Below are 24,492 nucleotides of genomic sequence, written 5' to 3'. Positions count from 1 at the left end.
ATTATCCAGATGTACATAAGCATGATTACACAGGTACTAGCGGGTTTTGATTATCGATTAAAATCGATTCTAGCTTGGATAACGTGATATCGATTCATTAAAATCCTGAATCGATTTTTAATATAAATATTACTACATTTCAACCACCACCAAAACACCAATTCTGCACAAAGACGTGCAGACGTGCAAAAACACAAAGCGCTGACGCGTCAGAATCAGTGAAATGTCGCCTTTCTCACCAGACAGCACGGACACGGTCGGGGCTGAAAGCCGACAGCTCACTGATTCTAATCTAAGGCATCTGCTGTGATGCTTACACATTAGATAAAGTCTCGAAAGTGTCAGCTTTCTTTTTATAGTTATAAAAATATGCAAATGTACTGATCTATGATCTGAATTATACTATTGACTGACTGTCTGAGGCTAACAGTTACACAAACATACCAAAACTCTGTCCTGATAGTTTCCACTTTCTCTTTTGTATCACACATACTGAGACAATATTCAGGATAAATAACCAAGAAAACAATTTATTTATTCAGTTTAGAGGTTTACACATCATTATAATCACAGAGCCTTCACTTGAATTGTCCACTTGATGGCGCAGTAGAGCAAATGAATCATCACAATGCTTCGAACCATGAGTCGACCAATTGGGTGGAAAGCTTCAGTTCATCATGAGGCTTCATCTCACCATCACTAGCCCAGGTTGCCGAGCAACCATGACACTAACAGCTGGAAACGTTTCATACAGCTTTGTTTGACAGAAATGAAGGAGAAAATCTTTTGTTCATTTGTTTGTTTGTTTCTACATGAGCTTTGATCATTCTCTGATTAAGGTCAGCTATTGAACGGCGTATATTTTAAAGTAAAGGCTTTAAAACCAAGTTAGTACAAACGTCACTAATGTCACATAACTTTGCGACATGTGACACGTTTTAATGTTCTTCGTTATTAAACATTTGCACATAAATAAGTGACATCATATTCAGTACTTACTTAAAGCTTACTGTTCGGCACCCCCCGTTTTTTTCTGGCAAAATTATCCACACCCACCGCCGCGCTATGCATTATGGGATATGTTGGGCCACGAAGTCTACACCGCCACGTCCTTAAAATTCAGGGAAATGAAGGACGCATTTGAGGGCCGCATTTCAAGCAGCCTTCGAATTGGGACAGCCTTCGTCGCGTCGCTGTGACGTAATCGGCCTTAAAATGCGGCCTTTAAGGCTGCAGACCCTGAATTGGGGATACAGCCACAGGGAGATTACACACAGGTGGTGGACACAGCTGGGAGCAATTAACGAGATGAGACAAGAGGTAAAACTGAACACATTCACAAGAGACGCAGACCTTCACAATAAAACAGGAAGACCTCACTCCACAAAGACGCAGACTTGACACTGAGAGACAGACTGAATATAACACATGGAACCTAAATGCTAAACATGAGACACAAATCCTAAAACACACATAAACAGAAACATGGAACTCTAATAATAATCTATCATCATCATAATCATCACCACCACCAGTATACAGGAATAATCCATTATTCAAAGCCAAAACATAACAACTCCAAAATGCTGGGTCGAACCGCCCCAGAACCGTGACACCAACAGTACTGAGATTGGTAAAAACAAAAAGAATCAACAAAACAAAAGCAAATGAGAAGGAAAATAAACTGTAATTAATATTTAAGTTTAGTTCTGTGTCATTATGCATAAAACGTAAAAGTACAAATAGTAATAATAGTAATAGGGAGGTACTGGGGGAAATTAAAGGAAGGAGGGGTGGCTATCTGTGCCTGTCATGACCTTTGGACACTGGGTACGCCTCACGATGAAGTGCTCATTAGGATCACGCATGGTGGCTCAGGGATCCCATATCAGCAGGTCACTGGATTTTTTATTCTGTGTTTTACTCTGTGTTCAATAAATTCAACATGTACGTGTATCTTTCATCGTGTTTGATACTGTTTTTGTTTGGATTTTGCATTTGTAGTTTTGCAACTGTACATCATGATGGCTTTAAATCAACCAATCAAGGTAAAAGTGATGTGCAGACTTTGAGCTTTAGATCAAAAGGTTGACTGACCAGCAGTTTTGTGGCCAGGTGAGGCCTGTCCCCTCATTATCTCATGACAAATGAAGCTGACATAAAATCCGAAGTTGATTCAAAGTCCTGAATTTGCATTTTGTGGCTTTTCAGTTTTATTTAAAAAATGATCCCCAAAGAGATGTCAGTGCACGCGAGGGAGGCCATTATTAGAAGTAACCTATCACAGAGACAGCAAAAAATCTTCAGGAGTGGCCAAATCAAATATCTGGTACATTTAGAAAAGGGCTTTAAAGACCACAGAAGACAATTTAAATTGATGATGACAGATTTATTTCCATGATTAAGAAAAACAGTCAAGTCAAGAACACTTGAGAGAGTAGGGGTGTCATTGTCAAAGTCTTCAATCAAGAGAAACCTTTAATGGAAATAACAGAGATCAGGGTGAAAACCACTACTTACACTCAAGTCCAGAAGGGTCGGGTTAGACTTCACTAGAAAACATCTAATCCAAGATTAGATTAGACTGTACCAGGCATAAAGAGAACTAATGTGGGAAGCAGCTCATGATCTGCACGAACTGTTAATCATGGTGGAGGCAATGTTACGATATGGCCATGTACGGCTGCCAGATGAACTTCCTCTGACACTGGCTTTTCACCCCACAGACCTGAAGGATTTCCTAACATGCTCTTCTTTCCACTTCTCAGAGCTAACATGCTAACACTTTTTTCTAGCGTTTACTGACTGCTGATAAAAGAAGTGCAATAAACTGTGACGTGTACTCTCTGCTTGGATTCATCCAAATTCTGCAAAACATCATAGTGTAAATGGATAATGACCCAAAGCACACTGCAAAAGCAATCCTGGAGTTTCGTAAGGCAAAGAAATTGGATATTCTTCAACAGCCGAGTCAGTCACCTGATCTGAACCCAGCAGAGCAGCTCTTCACTTCGTAAATGCAAATCTAAACACAGAAACATCCACAAACAAGCAGCAAGTCCATGGATTCCACACTTCAGGCAGTTAGTGACCGCAAAGGATTTCCACACAAGTATTAAGGACACTCCTCATTGTAAAAGTAAAATTATATTAGTTTGTCTAATTAATTTTAAGCACCTGAAAATGTGAAATTCTGTATAAAAATTGCTGCAATTCCTGAAGAGTTAATATTGTGGTTTTATGAAGCCCCTTGAACTAAATTGTCTGCACTTCATTTACATATGGGTTGTTGGAGTTAAAAGCTTTGGTGCTGTACAAAAGTAAACTACAAATGTCTTTGTCCAACCAATTCTGAACCCAACTGAAGGCTATTTATAGTTTTGTTAGATTCTGATGTTTATTCCTCTGGATTTTTGTAATTTTAATCTTTTTACTTATTTGGATTTTGATTTCTTTAATCCGCTTTTCTGTTTTCCATCATTCTGTATAGTTTTGTGTTGTACTTGTCATTTCTTATGGCTTTTTCCTGCCTTCTTTTATGTTCTTTGTGATATTTTGGGGGATGATAAGACATATCTCCCGTTATGTCATCTTTTCTGTAAGGTCCTCAATTTTCAGAGTGCAGGCTGACTGTTATTTAGAGGGAGGTACTTATACATGCCCGACTGGCAGCTTTCTAGCTAAAGTGTTTAATTTAAGGTATCATAGACTACACCTGCTCTTTTTAATGGTTCTTTAGGCTTTGAAATGATACCTGCGCTGCTACAGTCACATTCACAGACTGTGCACACACGGGAATGACGCACACGCGCACACACCAAAGGATTTTAACACCTCCTATTTGACTGTGTGCGGCAGCAGAGCTGTTACCTAGTTACAAGCTAGAGACCGTGCGACCTGCGCCGTTCATAATGTTGCGGTGGGGACTCTGAGAGGATCAGTCTGTCCGGAGCAGACGGAGGGAGAAGTGAGACGGAGGCGGACGGAGGAGCGCAGCGGGCTGCTTCTCTGCTGGAGATGCCACTGGAACTCATCCCGACGGAGGACTGGCAAAGTGCAGCGGCTCTTCTCGCGTTGTTTTACCGATAAATCCAGCAAAGCCCCGGTAAAAGTCGGGTCCTGAAGGTGCGGAGAAGTCTCGGCTTTAAGGTAAGTTTGGGTATCTGTTGTAAACCTGACCGGTTCATACTAATGGATGTTTGCTGTGAATGAGTGCGGACAGCTGATGATGAGCTGTCAGCTCACCTGTACATTCAGATGGTTTATGGTTAACGAGAGTTTCCGTTAAATGCATTTAAATAACCCTCACAGACATGTTTAGGAACTTCTGAATGAATTAAAATTAAAGGCACAAATTCTTCACATAACAAACTGCACGCTTTTTAACATTTAGACCATTTTTTCACTGCAATAAATGCCAAATAAGCAACTTTAAAGATTCTACTACAGTCCGAAACCTTTCAATAAATAGCAGCTACAGCAGCCATGGGCAGATTGTGAGACGAAAGCACCCCCTCCGTACACACATGTAAAAGGTACCCACCCCACTGAGAAGGCTGACCCCCCCCCCGACTGAATGAGTCATGGAATGATTGTGAAGGCTGTGGCCATTTTCTTCTTCCTCTGCTGGTTTTAGTTTTCTTTAATTGTATTTTTGAGCTGTTTGTGAGTTATTTTTGCCTTCTTTGATGATTCTATAATGATTTTTTTTTTTTTTTTGGGGGGGGGGGGGGGGGGGGGATTTCTTGTGCTCACCGTGGTATTTCTAATCACATGCTTGTGGTCAGTTTTTGTTTGTGTGGTTCTTATTTTGTTTTTAGTGTTTTTGTGAATCTTTTTGAAAATTAATTTTGGTGATGCTTTTAGTAGTTTTATTTGTTTTTGTGGTCAGTTTCTTTGATCCTGCAGTTGTTAATTCTTTTAGTCCCTTTCTGTGCTCTCTGTGATAGTTTTATTTTTTTCTATAGTTTAGGTCATTAGTTCTTTTCCCCCTGTGGTTTATTTTGTATTTTTAGCTATTCTGAGTTTTTGTGTGTAGTCTTTTTGTGCATCTTTGTGTCTTTTGTGCACTCGTAGGACTTTATGCAGTAAAGCTTCATTTAAACCTAATTTAAGCTTAGCCTACGCAGCTGGCTCTCACCACTGCCAACAGCATCCAGTGAAAAAGTCCTTTTTTTTAAAAAAATGGTTTGATCAGGATGTAATTCAATATTGCAGGGGAGATGGAAGAACTACTTGTGAGCGATGTAGTACTTCACAAATACCTTGCATATTTAAGCTTATTTGGTATCATGAAAAGAAAAGAAAAAGATTAAAATCTCTATCTTACAGCGATTCTTGTTTAAAAAGGGATTCTGTGCTTTTCTGAGGTAGTTCACACTCAGTGCAAACTGCTCCTCACTGTCAAATATAAGTGAGAGGCATCTGTATTTGACAATGAAATGAGGCAGAAACATATGAGTTACTTCTTTTAGGCACTAGTAGCATATTTAGTCCAAAATTCCTAATATTTTACATTTTCTGTTATGGTCTTAAGCTAAAGGTCATTTTCTACATCTAGTTTATCTCATTGAAAGTCCAGTCGTCACCTGTTGGGAGCATTTGGCTGCAGCCATTTCCATGCAATGGTCTTCTCTCCTGCAGGCAAATGCATTTTAATGAGCTACTCATTCTGTTTCCTGGGTTTATCCATGATTTTGCACAGGTACTGTGTAACAAAAGGGCAGTCGGCTTCTAAATCCTTCAGGCAGCTTTAGTGACTTCTTTCAAAGGCACTTTGTTAGGAAACGCAGATGAGAGTCTCGTAACAGCCGCATCTCTTTGCTTGCTCTGTACTCTCATTTACATACATATATTTTAGTCCTGCAGCTTGTGTGTATTTCTGATTAACCGGCCAGTTATTTATGCTTTTGTTCAGCTAAAAAATAGATTAAAAATACATTATAATATGCATTTCTATAGTTTAAGGGCAAACACAGATGTTTTTACTATAATGGAAGAACAAGGAAAATAATAATATTGCATTTAAGAACTTTTTAGCATTTTTGGATAAAAAAAAAAATCAATAACGAAAAGCTTGTAACTACTTATCTACCCATCTAGTTATACTCACCATCATCTATGTTCCTGTGTGGTTACTGCTTTTAGAAGAACTCTACATAACACAATAACCAAACTCCAAATACAGAGTACTAACTAAATACAGACCTTAGACCTTGATGTATACAAGCAAAAAATATACAATTTCTCCTTTTTTAAAATCTTTACAATCCAGTCATTTTACTGTGTTTCACTCATTTTAGTAAATACACTTAACTGCAATTAAAAATTATTATAAACAAGCTTAACAAAAACACCCTTTGGGATTTTAGACCTAAATATGGAGCTCCCATTTATGATACTGGTATCTTTGGTGAGATCATTATCAGAGCAGTATCTCAGTGAAGTGAAGTTTGAGTGTTTGACAAGACGTTTGGGAGAAAACACTTTCTTTTTTCTCCTGTAAAAAAAAAGGAAAAAGAAAGTTCCCTACTGTGTTTATGACAGTCTGAGTGTGATTACCAGCCAACTTGATTACCTCCATTTATTGTGAAAGAGTAAAAAACGCATCACGTCTCCATCATGTGAAACCACTCAAGATGTAAAATGCTCGATTTTTTCCTGGTATTTGATTTTTTTCTTTTGCTTTGCATTTCAAATCTAAAGGAGTCAAACACTCATTTTATTGAAAATGTGAACCTTGAAGTTAATTGAGATGCATTTGCAAAATAATAGCAAACTGATGCCATCATCTGCCCACAAATGAGTGAAACACACACACACAGAGTCACCACAGGTGGGAAGCTAACAAGCACAATCCACAGCCTCATTTCAGGCAGAATTGCCTTTTAAGAGGAGAGTAAATTATCTCTGGTAACATTATATCTCACTACATTTAAACAGATTGTGGTGGGTTTTCTTTCCCCTTTCTTGTAGAGATGTACAGATAAAATATTTAACATTGCTGGTTTACTCCAGTCATGACAAAAGGTTATGCACCTTTTAAGTAAAAGTTCAGTCATGAAGAAATATAGTATATTTTTAATGAAATGAACATATTTTAAAATAAACTCTTTACATAAGAAATTATAGTTGGACTGACTCTTCCAGGCCCCCTTCCACCTGCTCCCCACTCTCACTACAGATCAACATGGCATCTGTCAGTCACTCTCCCCAGAGACTTCTGTCTGACCTCATCCGTCAACCTGTCCATCACAACAAGAAGGGGCTCGGGGCTGATACTTGATGTTATCCCACCCCCACCTTGAACCCATCTGTCACTCCTACCACCTACCTCACCGTTGTCTCTATGCATACATGTCCTTCACCACCCTCACATACTTCTCTGCCACTCCAGACTTCCTCATGCAGCACCACAGTTCCTCGTTTGGCACCTTATCATATACTTTCTCTGGATCCTCAAAAACACAATGAAGCTCCTTCCGAAATTCTCAGAAGGAGAACCTCTCTCCTTCAACAACTCTTTCCCATATCCTCATGGTATAGCTCATCAGCTTTATTCCTCTGTAGTTACTACAGCACTTCAACCCTGTTCTTAAACATCAGTACCATTACACTGATTGTTGTGGACTTTTTGATTTCAGTGGTCAAAAAGTCCACTGTCTTCTCTCCTAGACATCTCCATATATTCACAGCTATGTCATCCGGACAATCCACCTTTCATTGGATGTATGTTCATCCACTCCAGCCCTCACATCCTCCTTACTTATTGTCTGCACTTCCTTGTTCACCTTGTTCATCTTCATTCATCTTCCTCAGTCTCTTATTCTCTACAATCAGCTCCTCAAAGTTCTCCACCTTGTCAGTACACTTTCTTCAGTTGTATGGGGCAATCGTGGCTCAAGAGTTGGGCATTCGTCTTGTAATCGGAAGGTTGCCGGTTCGAGCCCCGGCTCCGACAGTCTCGGTCGTTGTGTCCTTGGGCAAGACACTTCACCCGTTGCCCACTGGTGGTGGTCTGAGGGCCCGGTGGCGCCAGTGTCCGGCAGCCTCGCCTCTGTCAGTGCGCCCCAGGGCGGCTGTGGCTACGATGTAGCTGCCATCACCAGTGTGTGTGGATGATTGTGTATAGTGCAAAGCGCTTTGGGGTCCGTAGGACCAAGTGAAGCACTATACAAATACAGACCATTTTAGTACATTTCCATCTCAATCCTTGATCATCCTAACCTACTGCACATCCTTTCCGGCTCGATGTGTCTGCCTAATGAATTGATTTAAGTCCTTTTCTCCTTCCTTAGTGTCCAGCTTAAATACAGTTTGGTTCATACATATTTGGACTGAGGCCATTTTTTTTCTAATTTTGGTTCTTTACATTACATTACATAATTTTAAATGAAAATTCTGTGTTTCTTCCTTTTTAATCCTCTGCCAGGCCTTTACTGCAGCGGCTTTCATTTGCTGTTTGTTTGTGGGCTTTTTTCTGTCTGAAGTTTTAGTCTTCAACAAGAGAAATACATCCTCAGTTGGGATCAGGTTTGAGTTGGCCACTTCTTTGCTTTAATAAACTATTGGGTTGCTTTTGCTGTATGTTTTGGGTCATTGTTCATCTGTAGTATGAAACATGCCCAATCAGTTTGACTGCATCTAGCTGGATTTGAGCAGACATTGAATCTTTGAACAGTTCTGAAGTTTTTCGGTTGCTTCTGTCCTGTGTCTCACCATCAATAAACACTAGCGCCTCTGTACCACTGGCAGCAATACGTCCAAGCCATCACACTGCTCCGCCATGTTTCACTGATGATGTGGTGTGCTTTGGATCGTGAGCTGTTCCACACCTTCTCCAGACTTTTTGTTGCCATCATTCTGGTAGAGGTTGATCTTGGTTTCATCTTTCCAAAGAATGGTTTTCCAGAACGGTGCTGGCTTTTTTAGATTTTTTTTTTTTTAGCAAAGTCCAATCTAGCTTTTCTATTCTTGGGGCTTATGAGTGACTTGCAGCATGCAGTGAACCCTCCATATTTACATGCAGTCTTCTCTTTATGGTAGACTTGAATATTGACTTACACTACATCCTGGAGAGTGATGTTCACTTGGTTGGCCGTTGTGAAGGAGTTCATTATCATAGAAATGATTCTGCGATCATCCACCACTGTTGTCTTTTGTGGACTTCCAGGTCTTTTTGCATTCCTGAGTTCACCAGTGGTTTCTTTCTTTCTCAAGTTGTACCAAACTGTAAATTTTGTCACTCCAATTATTGTAGCCTTTCTCGGATGGATTTTTTTTCTTTCTGTTATTTTCAGCTTAAAGATGACTTGTTTCATCCTGCATGGAGAGCTTTGACTGCATGTCGAGTGTTCACAGCAAAATCTTCCAAATGCAAGCACCACACCTGAAATCAAATCCAGGCCTTTTATCTGCATCACTGATAATGAGCCTATAGTCTACCTATGTTCCTCCTTCTTGAGAGATCTGCTATGTTAGCTTAAGTTAAATAGATTTGTCAACCAATCAGTAAAACACTCAGCTGAACATCAGTCTCTTAAATAAGCAAACAAACTGCACTTGATCAAAATTCAGGCTTTCATGTTGCATCCTTCGAGTTAATCCATGTGACTGCAAATCGAGACACGGGTCCACGTTTTTAAATTGCCTCAAAATTTATGTAAAGAAGTACAAGTCTGGAAGCAGCTTTGATCATGTAGCTGAAAGATGTTAAAAACAAAATGTTTTTTTCCTTCAGCTTCTGAGATTGACATCTACCTCATATACAGGGCCAACCAACACAAGAAAGAAAAAGGTCACCAGAGCATACAGTAAAAGTAAAGCCAGAATTGGATCTCAGGCTGCGAGTTTATTAAGTCCATCTGACTCCCCGAGCCCTTAGGAGAAGCCTTCATAACCCCTCTCTTAAGCTTCAGAAAGACGGCGGCGGCAGCACCCTTAGGGTATCAGACTTCCTACTGAGTTCTAAGGAAAGGAGGTACAAATAAAGATGTTAAATATTCATGTTGAGCCACGAGTCCCTGATTTATTCAAGTAATGTTGATTTCGTTCTGAACAGTGGCAGAAAAAGATTGCCAACACTTCTGATCCTGAGCTTTAAGCCCACACATGAACTTTATGAACAGCTTGAAGTGCACATCACTTTTTTCCCCATATGTTGACCAATGCGTCCCACACAGTTGTATAAGGTCACACTTGTAGACAAAAAAAAGAACAAAAAAAAAGAACAAAAACAAGAAAAAAACATGTTTTAGTGACATATGTAGCTGGTTTTACAGGGCCGATAATTTTTATTTTTTTTAAAAATAGAAGTAGTTATATTTATAAGACTACATATTTCGTCTGTTCTTAAAATACACTGAAACTCTTTGAATGGCAGATCTACTCTGACAAAGTTTCATAGCTGTGAGTAGTAATGGACTTTTTTCATATTTTATGGACAAGATTATTTTCAGTTTAAATTTAAAAAAATAACTGGAAGATTAATCAAAAATGGGATCGAATTGTCAGATTCATTCCCTTCCCAGACGCCCACTCACATCCTGGGCCATCTGACCTCAGGAAATCACATGATAGGGTGGGGCCAGGTTTCACAATGAGCTCACCCGAAACCCTGGCTGATTGTGACCCACACCCGCTTTCACACCTTGGCTCATGTGATTAGATAGAGGATCATCAGGAGGTCCTTTGTCCCTCTTTGGGGGGAAACTCCCACTGGGTTTAAATCTGGGACTCCCCACCAATTGGACCCTTAGAACTGAAGAAGCTTCTCGGATGAGAGGTGAAACGTCTTCAAGCAACTCAAAGAAGTCCAGACGCTTTTCTTTCCAAGCTCCTTAGTCTACGATGACCTGGATGACTGAGAACCTTCACAGACATTCATTCCCGATGTTTGCTGGATTTTGCCAGGGCAGGCAGCAGCAGAGGAATGCGAAAGGTGATTTCAGTTGTGGTGGTCTCGGGAATTTGTCTCCGTGGATGACTTGGTCCTGTTATCTTCATTAACCAATGACCTCTATTTCGCTCAGGGGCGTAATAGAGGTCTGAATGGTGAGTGGAAGGGATGACAGAGTGTTTGGTGAGAAGTGGGTGGATCATTCCATGTTATTCCTGATTTAGACTTCTACGAAATCAACGTCGTAATTTGCGATATAACCTTTTTTATGTTTTAAGAGTGCACGGTTATGTGGAAGGTTACGGCGTAGCGTTAAAAGGATTTCCAGTTATGCTGTAAGTTACGATGTGGATTTCACACAGAAGTGTAAATCACGCTTTAAGCCGAGTATATGGTTACCACATTGGTTGTTGTGAGCAGCAACAGAGATGTCCATTTATACAAGCAATTAAGGTGCACTGAACAGTCTTCTCCAGAATGATAGGCACTGGTATTGCAGGTCAGAAAAAAGAACTCAGGATCAGTGCTGGTTTACGATTAGAGGTCGTTAAAACAAGAAGCAGACTTATGGCTCACACCAATGTTGATGAGGGCAACAACAAGCATGCGCCTAAACAGGCAGTCAGCAGTGCCTCAAACGGAGGAGTTCAAGGATCTTGGAGTCTTGTTCTTGAGTGGGGAGAGAGTGGGGACCGAGAAAGGGATCAGTATAGTGTCTTCAGTGATGCAGATATTGTACAGGTCTTATGCAGGGATTTGATTATGACAGCTGATCTGCATCCTTACACTCATCCATGGCAACGAAGAGTGGGTAGTGACCATGAGAAAATATCACAGAAACAAGCAGAGGATTGAGCATCCTCTGAATGGTATCTGAGAAAATCAGAATCATGGATAACTGTTTACCGTATACATGAGGAGTTGACAGTATAGATATATCACCAGTATCAGTATCATCATCACTCTCAAAGGCTGAACCAGATGAGGGGGTTCAGGTGATTAAAGCATATGCACCCATGGAGACGCCCAGGGCATGAGGAGAGTAAGTTGGAAAGGTTGGTGGTCCCCTTGAATTGCTGGAGGTGGTGGCTGGGGGAGAGGGAGGTCTGGGCATGTTTACTAACTATAGCTCCACTGCACTCTTACCTGATAGTGATAGAAAATGGATAGATGGCTTGATTGATCAATTATTGGATTGAGAATGTAAATACTATAATCAGCCTAACCAAAACTGCTAAATCCCCGATGTTCTGAAATGCGCCAGCTCTTCAATAAATCTTGGTATCTCAAAACAACGCTGACCTTTAAACAAAACACAGAATATTTTATTTATTTTTCAGCCTGAAGGTTCCTGCGTATTCTTCACCTTCCAGATGTTATTAGATTGAATGAGTCATTATGATTGCACAAAAACCACAGCATAGCCACAGAATCCCTGAAGACACTAAAGGCCCTACTAGTGCCTTCTCTGGTCTTAAGAGGAAACTGAACTGCTTTTTTAACTGTAATAAGGAACAATAAGAGAAAATGCAAATACATATTTGCATGTAATTTCAGCCGGTACTGTTTTGTCTCTATAGTTTGACATTTTGCAAAAATATGCTTCCTTGCTCTCTTATTGAGACTCAGCACTCCCGGCAGTGGTATCGATCTGTCTGTTTTTCCTCTGCAGATTCTCTGAAGGCCACATCACGCATTTTGAAAGAAAAGCGAGTCCTTTCAACAAAACAAAAAGCATTTGGGACACTTCTGATCTTCTGACATGGTGCTCATGATGCTTCTATTGTGACACACTGTGTGAGATTGAATACTACAGTTGTGAAGTAAATGGACAGTGAAATGAAATGACCTGCCTCTACATGGCTTTGCTGTGTGGCTACACAATTCAAATATAGTTTTACTTTGTGTCTAATGGGAATTTCTCTACAGCACTGCTATGGTAGAACCATAAAAGAATTGTGGAAATGTCTAAAACTGTACTCATTTTCGACTAACTATTTAATGCCATCTTTAGTTATTTAGAAATATACATAATAAATGTTCTCCAGAAGTAAGATGCATAAAATTGTAAACTCACAGTTCAAACTGTGTTTATATACAAAAGCTTAGATGTTTTAGTGGTGTCAGAAATAAAGCTTTGTGTGTACGCATGGCCTTGTTTTCTAAATCTCATTCACATTTACATGAGCATGTAATCTTTAAGTAGAGAGAGACAGCTTCATAAGAAAGGTGCACAGAAATGCTTTTCTGATGAAAACATCTTGTGGAGTATTTAGCTGCCAATAACACTTTCCAGGTGCTGTGCAAGGTATGGCTGTTGAGTTTTAATATATATATATATATATATATATATATATATATATATATACCAAGTAAGATTTGATATTAAGACACTTTGGAAGCAATCATAAATGTACCTGTAAAATGTTTCCATAAGAAATGTAACCATAAGAAAAAGCCGGAGCAAGATTGTCATATCTATATTTAACATATTTAACAGGATGAAGAATGAATAACAAATAAAGGCCCTCCATTCAGACAAGTGCCTTTTAAATTTAATAGTTTCTTTTGGACTTCTTTCTTCAGAGTGACAATATGAAGCATTTGTGTGTGTTTAAAGTAAATGACAAATGTTCCAAGTATATATCACAAGTATATCCATCCATTTCAACTCCTTATCAGAGTCTGGTTCACAGGGGCAGCACTTTAAGCTAAAATGCCTTCATCTCTATCTCTAAGGCCCCCATCACCAGAGGTGATGACATCAAGGCATTTCCAAGTCAGCTGAGATACAAAATCTCTTCAGTATGTCTGGAGTCTAGAAACACTTCATATAGGAAGCTTAGCAGCAGCTCTACTCTACTACCTTGAATGACCAAACGGATGCTTATTTCTCCAGCTTGTATTCCTTTTCTTTTACCCACACGTCATGGGTGAGTGTAGAATTGGTGATTAACAATCAAATTAACAACTTTTCTTTCATGCTTCGGCCTCTAGTGTCTAATCAAAAAATCCAAACAACTACTGTTGGTTGCAGTGCATTTCAAACTAACACATTTCTGTAATAATACTGCGTCTTTCAGTTACTGCACTACATTCAGTAATTACGTTAGAGTTGCAACTATGTTGTTACTTGTGTTGCAAGTTGTTACTTGTGTTGCAAGTAACAACTTGCAACACAAGTAACAACATAGTTATACGATGGGTACAACTATGTACTTCTGGATGTCGTACAACTGTACGATGGGTGGATAAAGAGGAGAAAAAACCCATCATCCATGTCTTTTTCTTCCTGCATACATGCGCTACAATCAGCTGACTCTGGTCCATGTGCAGGAAAGAGGAAAAAGATGGAGTGGTTTACAACTTTTCAGGAATGCCGATAAGGACATTTTCTATAGGACAAAAGGGCAAGAGCATATTGGTAACGTGCAAACCACAAAGAACCCAGAGTGACGTTAAAGCCAAACAACAAATAAATATTCCACATTGACTAAGGTTTATATTGTTGGTAACCGTGTCTCATTTACACATTCATACAAGCACTTTTTTCTATATCGAGTGTTTAATATGCACACTTAGATGAATTTATAGGGAGCAACTTGGGTTTAATAGCTGGATTGAACCACCAACTTTCTGATTCCTAGATTACCTGCCCTACCTGTTACAGCTACCCCACAATGCATTTCAGTTTATGTTATGGAATAAAGTGAAAATGTTTTAATGAGTAGTGTAACCAGTGAATGAGCCTAAATCAAAAAACAGTGTGCATCTCTGTGATTCAAGCAGTTTCTTGCAAATCTGCACGAGAACACGTTAACGTTACCAGTGAAACCTGTGAAATGTCCAGTATCACAATATCCCATCAACTCTACCCTTAAATCTATTTGAAGTGGGATTACATGTTAAATGCAAAACTGTGGGAATAGTTTCTAACCTGAGAGTCATACATGACTCTGATGGGGATGGTGGGTGTCGAATATCAGCCGCTGGAGATGAAGCTTTTTATAGACAGGGACGAACCTTGAACCTTTAGCTGCTGTGCCTTTAATGTGCTGTGCAAAGCTTTTGTAATGTTGCTATGGTTACCTCTTGATTAAGTTACCTTTCACATATATTAAAACTGTCATTCAACCCGATGACTCAAATTAGTTCTACAGATATGTGATATTAAAGACTACATACAAATACACCAACATTATGTTACAGGCTATAAAAGCAGATATGGTAAATATCTTATTATAGCATCCAGCCTTTGATTATAATACAGTCTTTCTGCACTCTTCCCTACTGGGAAACTGATTGGTTCACTGCTTGGCAAGCTGCTCAAAGGTTCAGTCTTGGCTTTCAAGAGAAAAAAAAACAAAACAAAACAAAGCAAATACACTCTTTAAACATGTCTTTAACAGTGTCCCTGAGCTGCTGCTCAGACCTGAACCTTTCATGGCTTTGTGGAGACTAGAAGGCTCCAGTAGACTAACTTTGAATAAGAGTTTTACATCATTACTCCTCATTCACAGACCTTCCATATGCACTTCAGATAAGCAATAGAAAAGTGTTCTTAAAGTAATTGGAGATTTCATTATACAGGTTTAAACCGTATACCGGTTTAAACCGTATACCGTTTTAAACCACCAACAATCAGACATGGAGCACTCAGTTGTTGTCAACATTTATGTGTGTGAATGGGTGGATGATTGTGTATAGTGTAAAGCACTTTGGGGTCCTTAGGACCAAGTAAAGCACTATACAAATACAGACCATTTACCATTTCAGAGCAGCCGCATGATATAATTTCATTTTATATAAAGGCTGGTGAAAAGAAGTCACATGCTGAGGAATCAGAGAGAGACTGAAACACTGCAGGGTTTTCCTTTTTCTCCTTTCCTAATAACAGGATCAGTAATCATTACAAAAGTAATATTTGTAAAAGTAGCTTCACTGATTACTTGAATGGCAAAAACTGAAGTGACCATATAGCTAATTTCTATGAAAAATAACTCCGCCAAACAGTAATACGAACGCTGTGGCTCCACTCACCTGCTGTTTAGTTTAGTTTATTTGGAAATTATATATAATGTTCATAAAGATTACATAGAAAATAAAGGTTTGTGAAAAAACCACCCCTGTAAATAACAATGGCTGACCTGTGCAGCAGCGGAAACAGATACTTTAAAATCTTTTAATTAATTAGAGACTTTTTAAAAAGTGAAATTAAACAGTGATGAATTAAATATTGATTATAGTGATGTAGGTAAAGTGATGGCCCTCTGGATGTAAGTGGGTTTTCGTTAAGGGAGGCATGAAAAAAAGTGAAAACTGAAGTCTTAAAAATGTCTTGTGTAATATGAGTTAATCCTTACCACTGGGACCACTGTTACCTTCACCTTCCACATCTTCTCGAGCTCTTCTCTGAGCCCTCGGTACTTCTGCAGCTTCTCGTGTTCCTTCTTCCTGATGTTGCTGTTATTAGGAACCGCTACATCTATCACTGGGGCCGTCTTCTTCTGTTTGTCTACCACCACCATGTCCGGTTGGTTAGCCACCACCATTTTGTCCGTCTGTATCTGGAAGTCCCACAGGATCATAGCTCGGTCATTCTCCACCACCCTTGGGGACGTCTCCCATTTTGACCTCGGGACTTCCAGGCCATACTTGGCACAGGTGTTTCTGTATACTACTAACTATGGTTATGGCGTTCCATGTAAGCCCTGCCTGCTAGCATCTTTCACCCTTCTGTTATGTGCTGGATTGTCTCAGGGGCCTCTTTACACAGCCTGCATCTGAGGTCTTGCCTGGTGTGATAGACCCCAGCCTCTATGGATCTTGTGCTCAGAGCCTCTTCCTGGTGCCCGAGGGTGAGCATCTGGTGGCCGGGCCTTAGTCCATGGGGCCCGGCCGGGCACAGCCCGAAAAGGGGACATGGGCCCATGCTCCCGCAGGCCCACCACCCGCAGGAGGCGCCATAGGGGTCCGGTGCATTGTGTGCCGGGTGGCGGCCAGGAGCGGAGGCCCTGGCGGACTGATCCCTGGCTGCCAAGACTGGCAATTGGGACATGGAATGTCACCTCTCTGGTGGGGAAGGAGCCTGAGTTAGTGCGTGAGGTTGAGAGGTACCGGCTAGATATAGTCGGGCTCACCTCTACGCATGGCTTGGCCTCTGGAACCAGTCTCCTGGAGAGGGGCTGGACTCTGTCTCAGTCTGGAGTTGCCCCTGGTGAGAGGCGGCGGGCTGGGGTGGGTATTTTAATATCCCCTCGGCTTACTGCCAGTACGTTGGGGTTCTTCCCGGTGGATGAGCGGGTTTGTTCCCTGCGAGTGTATGAATGTGAGAGTGAATGAATAGTGGTATTGTAAAGCGCTTTGAGGGGTCCCGAAAAGCGCTATATAAAATGCAATCCATTATTATTATTATAGTGAGGGTGTGCTGGGAATGTCTAGCAGAGGCCCCAGTCCGCGAGATCTTCAACACACACCTCCAGCAGAGCTTCAACAGCATTCCGAGGGAGACTGGGGACATTGAGTCCGAATGGACCATGTTCAGCATCTCCATTGCCGAAGCTGCTGCATTCAGCTGTGGCCGCAAGATGGTTGGTGCCTGTCGTGGTGGTAACTCCCGAACCAAATGGTGGACACAAGAGGTGAAAGGAGCCACCAGGCTGAAGAAGGAGTCCTATCGGGCTTGGTTAGCCTGTGGGACTCCGGAGGCAGCTAACAGGTATCGACAGGCCAAGCGGAATGCGGCTCGGGCAGTGGCTGAAGCAAAAGTTCGGGTGTGGGAGGAGTTCGGAGAGGCCATGGAAAAAGACTTTCGGACTGCCTCGAAGAGATTCTGTCTGAGATTCGATCCCTATACAACCGTTGCAAGAGCTTGGTTCGCATTGCCGGCAATAAGCCAGATGTGTTCCCGGTGGGTGATGGGCTCCGCCAGGGCTGCCCCTTGTCACCGTTTCTGTTCATTATTTTTATGGACAGGATTTCTAGGCGCAGCCAAGTGGTGGAGGGCTTTCACTTCAGTGGCCTCAGAATCTCATCTCTGCTTTTTGCGGATGATGTTGGCTGTTGGCTTCATTGGGTGAAGGCCTCCAGCTCGCACTGGAACGGTTCACAGCTGAGTGTGAAGCAGCGGGAATGGGGATCAGCACCTCCAAATCTGAAGCCATGGTTTTGTAACACTGATGAAGCGCTAATGAATTAATACAGGCTAGGTATTGAGTGAAATATTATGGTTATTATTAATCAGAAGATTTAGAAATGCTACTGGAGCTGATGGGCAGTAATTAATAAATACACACAACACAAAATGCTTTTGCAGGTACCGTGTATTTAACCAAACCCCAAAGAAAAATAACAAGAAAAGAAAAGAAAAACTTAAATAATCACTCCTTCTGCAGCTATTCAATTAATCAAAAACCCAGTGGGGGTGCACAAAGACAACTAAGTAAATTCTTCTGGCTTATGGCTTATACCAAGCAATATAGATTCTCAAAAAAACAGTTCCCCATAAATAACACATGTTAACATCAAAACCACTGATCCACACTGAAGTCCATGAGTTTTATATGAATGTTCATGAGAGATGTGCAAGCGCTATTGTCCATAAAAGGGGGGAATGGTGTGTATGATTGTGGAAATCAGTGTATTTGGAAAATGGGGACAGAGCGTCGTCTTTGATAGCTTCCTACCCAACCAGTGGAAGCTTCAATGCAGAATGAGTCCTGCTCCTAGCCGTTCATTGGCTCGCCATCCTTTTTAATACCCAAAAAGGTTCACCTGGCCAATTCTGTTCTGTTCAGTGCACAACAACACTATGGCTCTGGCTCACAGTAATCAGCGTCTGCAACAGCTCTGTCACCTGGCTTGCCTCCACGCATCTGACAGGAGGAAGCCGGGACAGGCTTACTATGACCCACATGCCACCCGATTGGCTGAGCAAGGTCATGTGGTTGGAGTCATGTACTTGTGATGTGTTCAATGGCAGGAAATAAGTGCAGGAAATTACTAAAATCTAGTAAAAAAGATTTTACTCTGGGTTACAGTTTTCAGCCGGAAAAGGGTGGAGTGCCCACTCCAGGTCGGGAATGAGGTCCTGCCCCAAGTGGAGGAGTTCAAGTATCTCAGGTCTTGTTCACGAGTGATGGGAGAAGGGAGCCGGAGATCAACAGACGGATTGGTGCTGCGGCTGCAGTGATGCGGACGCTGCACCGGTCCGTCAGTTGAAGAGGGAGCTGAGTGTAAAAGCAAAGCCCTCAATTTACCGGTCGATCTACGTCCCTACCCTCACCTATGGCCACGAGCTGTGGGTAGTGCCCGAAAGAACGAGATCGCGGATACAAGCGGCAGAAATGAGCTTCCTCCAAAGGGTGGCTGGCCTCTCCCTTAGAGATAGGGTGAGAAGTTCAGCAATCCGGGAGGGGCTCAGAGTAGAGCCGCTGCTGCTCCACATTGAAAGGAGCCAGTTGAGGTGGTTCGGGCATCTGACAAGGATGCTTCCTGGGCGCCTCCTGGGTGAGGTGTTCCAGGCTTGTCCCACCGGGAGGAGGCCCCGGGGCAGACCCAGGACACGCTAGAGAGATTATATCTCTCGGCTGGCCTGGGAACGCCTTGGTGTTCCCCCGGATAAGCTGGAGGAGGTGGCTAGGGAGAGAGAGGTCTGGGCCTCTTTGCTTAGGCTGCTGCCCCGCGACCCGGCCTCGGATAAAGCGGAAGAAGATGGATGGATGGATGGATTTTGTCTTAATATTTTCTTGAAATAAATGTTATTGAGATAAGGAGGGCAAGGTACTATCCACACAATATAACAATAGATTATCTAATGATGAGTCCTTTAGTGCTGCAGGCAGGCAAGGTGTTCAAAAAGTGCACGACTTCAGTTTTTTTATTTCAATATGATGAATTCTGCAATATTAAGTGATAAGAACAAGTAGTCTGATGTCCTGTAATCATGATGATTTGAGATACAATAAAAGATACAATAAATAAATAAATAAATAAAAAATTAAATAAGTTTTTGTACAAAGTATCTGTATCGGATCAGTATCGTCGATACCACCCCGAATTTTACTTGATGTCAGATCGGAAAGGAAATCAGTGGTATCGCACATCACTACAGCAATGTAAATGAAACAAAGGGATAAACTTGGTTTAAAGGGAGACTGTAGACTGTTTTTCAGACTGTGCATGAGCTGAGAGGCAAAGCATGCAAAGAGTCCACGTTCTGCTGGAAATGAGCAGAACAAATTCAGTTTAATAAGAGAACCGTGGGTAATGGCTTAAATTAAAGAAGACATTGGTGCCTCTAAAATTTTAAAAATACATTTCTTAATTATCTCAGTTATAAGTAGGACACTATCAGTCATATTTATTTAAAAACATTGGTTTGCTTCATATCTGTTTTTGTTTTAATTGTGAATATTCTAAAATATAAATGATGAAACCCTGTATATCCTGGTTTCCACACTTATTTCTGCAAGTGACAGTGTAAAGGTACACTACACACTTGATGATACTGACTTATGGTCTTATATTTGCACCTTAAATGTTACTAGAAGAACTTAAGAGCTGCATTGGCAGTATAGGCTTTAGTATAGGCTTGATTTTCCTGCAAACAAACTGTAGATGCAGGTGTCCCCACCACATGACACTGCAGAAATTGCACATACCTGATACAATAGTTTGTATGCAATCAGTATCAATTTTGTATCAGTCTTACATTTTGTGTATTAGAATTTCTAACTATAGTAGTCGAGGATAAACAACATAATTCATATTTCTGGCAAACAAAACTCAGGAATGATTTCCTGCTGTCATGTGACTCTCACTCCACACAAATACAGATTTACTTGGTCTTAAAAGCATTCCCTTTCCCTGAGCTACACCTTTATGATTTTTGATTTAGTTACACGTATAAAATGATTCAACAACAGTTCCCAGGCGGCAGCTTCAGAGTTTAAATTTCAGTCTATATGATTGATTAGGTTTCACTTGGTAGGTTAATCTATAACCATATTTTCTTGGTTTTTTTAAATGCTCTTAAATGCATTTTGAACTGCAGTAAGAGTAGAAGCATGACATGTCATAGAAAGTAAAGTATAAGCATATCTCATTGGCCTCTGCGTGAACACCTGGTGATCTGCACTGCTACTCACCTGTCAGGATAACAAAGCTCCTCCCTGAAATGCTCCGAACCTTTAAAGCTGTGCGGCTGTCAGAGACTCTGACCTTTGCGATGAATGCTCGGCTCAGCCCAGCAGGTGCAGCAGCATTTGACAGCTAAGATGTTGGCATTTCCGCTCCCGCAGCGAGTTAAACCTGCCACTGCAGTGAGATACAAGAAGAAAAACCCAAACTCTCCCAACTGTGTTTACCTTACATTTTGCATTGAGATCACTGTGCTGCTCTTGTGCAATGTGAATATATTTAGTCATCTTGATCCCGTAGCAAAAGAAGTCATTCCCAATGGTACAGTGCAAGAAAAGAATCTATTTTAGATATCTTTTTTTTTTCAGAAAGACCTTATTTATGACTGACCTTGAAGACAAAGGAAATTCAAACCAAATGAGATCTGATTGAAATTTGACTTCGTGTGGGGAGCTTGATGTTGAGCGTGTGCGCCTTTGCATTAAAGGAGCCAGCTGAGATGGTCATGCTCATCAGGATTCCTTCTGAATGCCTTCCTTTTAGGGTAGACCCAGAGCTCACTGCAGAGATTATGCATCTCGTCTTGTCTCAGAATTAAAACGTCCTGGGACAAAGGATCTCTGGATGCTGTGCTTAACCCACTGCCATCATGATATTAGCAGAAGAAAATGGAATATTTTGCAAAGTGAGGCATTCACTTTGTCACGGTCCTAGGTCGGTTCGACCCAGCATTTTGAGTTTCTTATGTTTTGGTTTATTTTTGCATTATGGATTAGTTTTTATTCTCTGGTGATACTGTTTTGATTATAATTATATTCTGATTCTTTAGTTATCCGATGATGATGATGATGATGATGACGATTATTTCTGGTTTAGGTTTTGTTATCTTGCCCTCATGTTTGGTTTAGGTTGCCTGTGCTTATTCTTCTCTGCCCGTATGTCCCTCTGTCTGTCACGTGCTTCCTGTTTTATTTTGTAGGTCTGTGTCCTCCTGTGTCAGTGCGTTCAGCTTTGTGCTCTCCCTGTCTCGTCAGTGTAATCAGCGTCAGCCGTGTCTCCCAGCTGTTTCCTCTTCGCTCCGTTCACCTCTCGTATTTAGTGTCTGTGTCTTCCCCTACTCGGTGTCGCGTCGTTAACGTCTGTTAACTTGCTGTGTGTTTGTAATGACCAGTCTTCCAGCACCTCGATTTAGAGTTTTGTTTTGCTTTTGTAAGTCTTATTTTGTGAATCATTTCTCCAGCAATAAAGCTGTGTTTTCAGTTTATTCCCGTCTCCCAGAGTCCTGCAATTTTGGGTCCACCACTTCTGCTTGCCTGCCACACAGCCAACCATGACACACTTTGCCTCAAACTGTAGACTAATGCATCATAAAATACTTACAGTCAAGTGCTTGACTACTATATGTAAGTAACAAAGCAACATGGGCAGTGGCCTCCTCATCATTGTGATATCAAATCATGATTGTTTCAAATATTAAGTCAGTTTGCCTAGAAGAACCAGTTCAATGGAGAGTCAGTGGTACTGGGCAGAAATTATTCAGAGTACTCCACAAGCTGAGTTATCGGCTCCATGGTATCCCATGTTTGATGTCATTCATTCACCAAATAATAAATGTGCTGCAGCTTGGCGTTCCTCCCAGGAGATGCTGCGGAGCTCTCTTAAAAAACAGAAAGTAATGCCACCCTGCCTGCATGCTGCACTCATCCTTTTTTCATTCTCCTCCCTGTCTCACATTGTTGGATCAGTGAAGTTGCGACCCCAGTACTTAAGCATCTAGCTAGCTCTGCGGGGAGCAAGCAAGTTACTTCGTTTGAACTGACAGTCTTGCTAGCTGAAGTGAGTTAGGTGGAAAAAAGTTTGATAACTTCACTCTCAGAGAAAGATGTAAGGAAAATTAGATTTTTTCAAAAGTAAGGACTGCTCAGCAAGACAGATCTTAAACTCATATGTAACATCCTCATTTGTAGATTTATTTACTTCAGAGAGTAGATTTGTTCAGGATGTGTGGACGCTTTGATTTTATTTTCTGGAAGGTACATTTCCGGAAGATCGGAATATTTAATCTTACAAAATTGTTGGAACTGTATAAAAAGGAAAAACTTCCTTTTAACAGGAAAAGAGTTCCAGTAGAACCGGGCTCAGGCAGGAGCAGCCAACAGCTGCAGACCTTTGCAGTCATGTGTCACCAGCATGACTCCAAAGACTGATCGGCCTTGTGATCCTTCCCTAAATCTAGACTAATAACTAAAGGTGACAGAGCCTTTGCAATCGTAGTTCCCACTCTTTGGAGCTCTCTGGCCTCCAGTCTGTGATCAATGAGCTCAGTTGACTTTCAACTGGCATTCAGGTAACTAATATTTGCCTTTTAAGGTTTTTATTTGATGCGAAGTACCTTGTGGGTACCTTTGTGTCTTGAAAACCACTAGATAAATTTGCTTCATTCAGAAAAGCAGTTGGAAGAACATTATGGTAGCTTGCAAACTGCGTATATATTACAGAATACTATTGAGTAAATCAATGTAAAGCAATAACCTTACTTTACACTGAGTCTGCAACAGCACAAGTCAGCTGATCACGTCTGTCCACAAGCAATCTGTTGGAGGTTGTCCCCACCTGGAAAATCTCACTTGGATCCCTGAGTATCCTGACTCATACCTCCACAACTGCAGCATTTTTAAATGAAGTCTTAATGATGAATGAATAAGCATGAAATTCAGAAATGGGCTGTGTGAAATTCTAGGTTTACGATTATTGTGGACATGCCCACAACTGCAAAATCCACAGAGAAGAAAGATGGTTAGGAATACAAGCACAGAAAACAAGTTTAAGAGCAGAAAACTGACAGGGGCAGATGGAAAGAGAAGGCTGAGCTGCCAAAACTGTCACGTTCTTTAAAAAAACAACAGTGATGAGATGGCAGCATCAGTCTGTAGCAGCAGCAGAAGGCAAAGACAGTGTGCTAATGTACCTCCAGCATCTATCTGGAGATGGCAGAAGTGATTTACTAATAATTGACCTGCGCTTTTCTGGTTTTAATGCCTTTAGTATAGACGTGAATAATGTTGTCAACACACGGATGTCCATGCGCTGTCAGCTTTGATTTGTTCATCTGTTATTTTGTACTGTTACTAATCATACTGTCATCTGTTATCCATTATGATGCTCTGACATTAGAGTTAGTCAGCTACAACCATACAGCCTGTTTCAAATATCAGCTCAGTTTTCAGTGCTGTGCAATAGCCGTGGCTGGTTGTTTGAACGGTCTGAAATGATTTCTGTGACTGGGATTGAGAGATTGAGAAGCAGCTGACAGCACCGGCCAGCCGGTGGCTAATCTGGCTTTAATCAGCACCTATCTCGAAAACCATTCATTTAATTTACTCTAGAGTTGGCATTTGCAGTCTCGTGGATTGGAGTGAACCCAGTGCTGCGCCACATAGCTGCTGACAATCCAG

At 41.1% G+C, this 24,492-nt stretch overlaps 1 protein-coding gene across 2 annotated transcripts in view; it reads left to right on the top strand.

The window, feature by feature from the left end:
* The first annotated feature begins 3,957 nt into the window (after positions 1 to 3,957).
* sstr3a (somatostatin receptor 3a) overlaps positions 3,958 to 24,492 on the top strand; it is a 41,345-nt gene continuing 20,810 nt past the window's right edge. For both annotated transcript variants that reach the window (XM_006801963.2, XM_006801962.2), the window contains exon 1: positions 3,958 to 4,149. The gene's annotated coding sequence lies outside the window, so the exon portion shown is untranslated. The remainder of the gene's footprint in view (positions 4,150 to 24,492) is intronic.

The sequence above is a fragment of the Neolamprologus brichardi genome, chromosome 4 (assembly GCF_056152115.1).
Source record: "Neolamprologus brichardi isolate AB-2024 chromosome 4, ASM5615211v1, whole genome shotgun sequence".
Lineage (NCBI taxonomy): Eukaryota > Metazoa > Chordata > Actinopteri > Cichliformes > Cichlidae > Neolamprologus > Neolamprologus brichardi.
The sequence above is the reverse complement of the archived record's forward strand: the minus strand, read 5'-3'. Positions and strand labels throughout refer to the sequence as shown.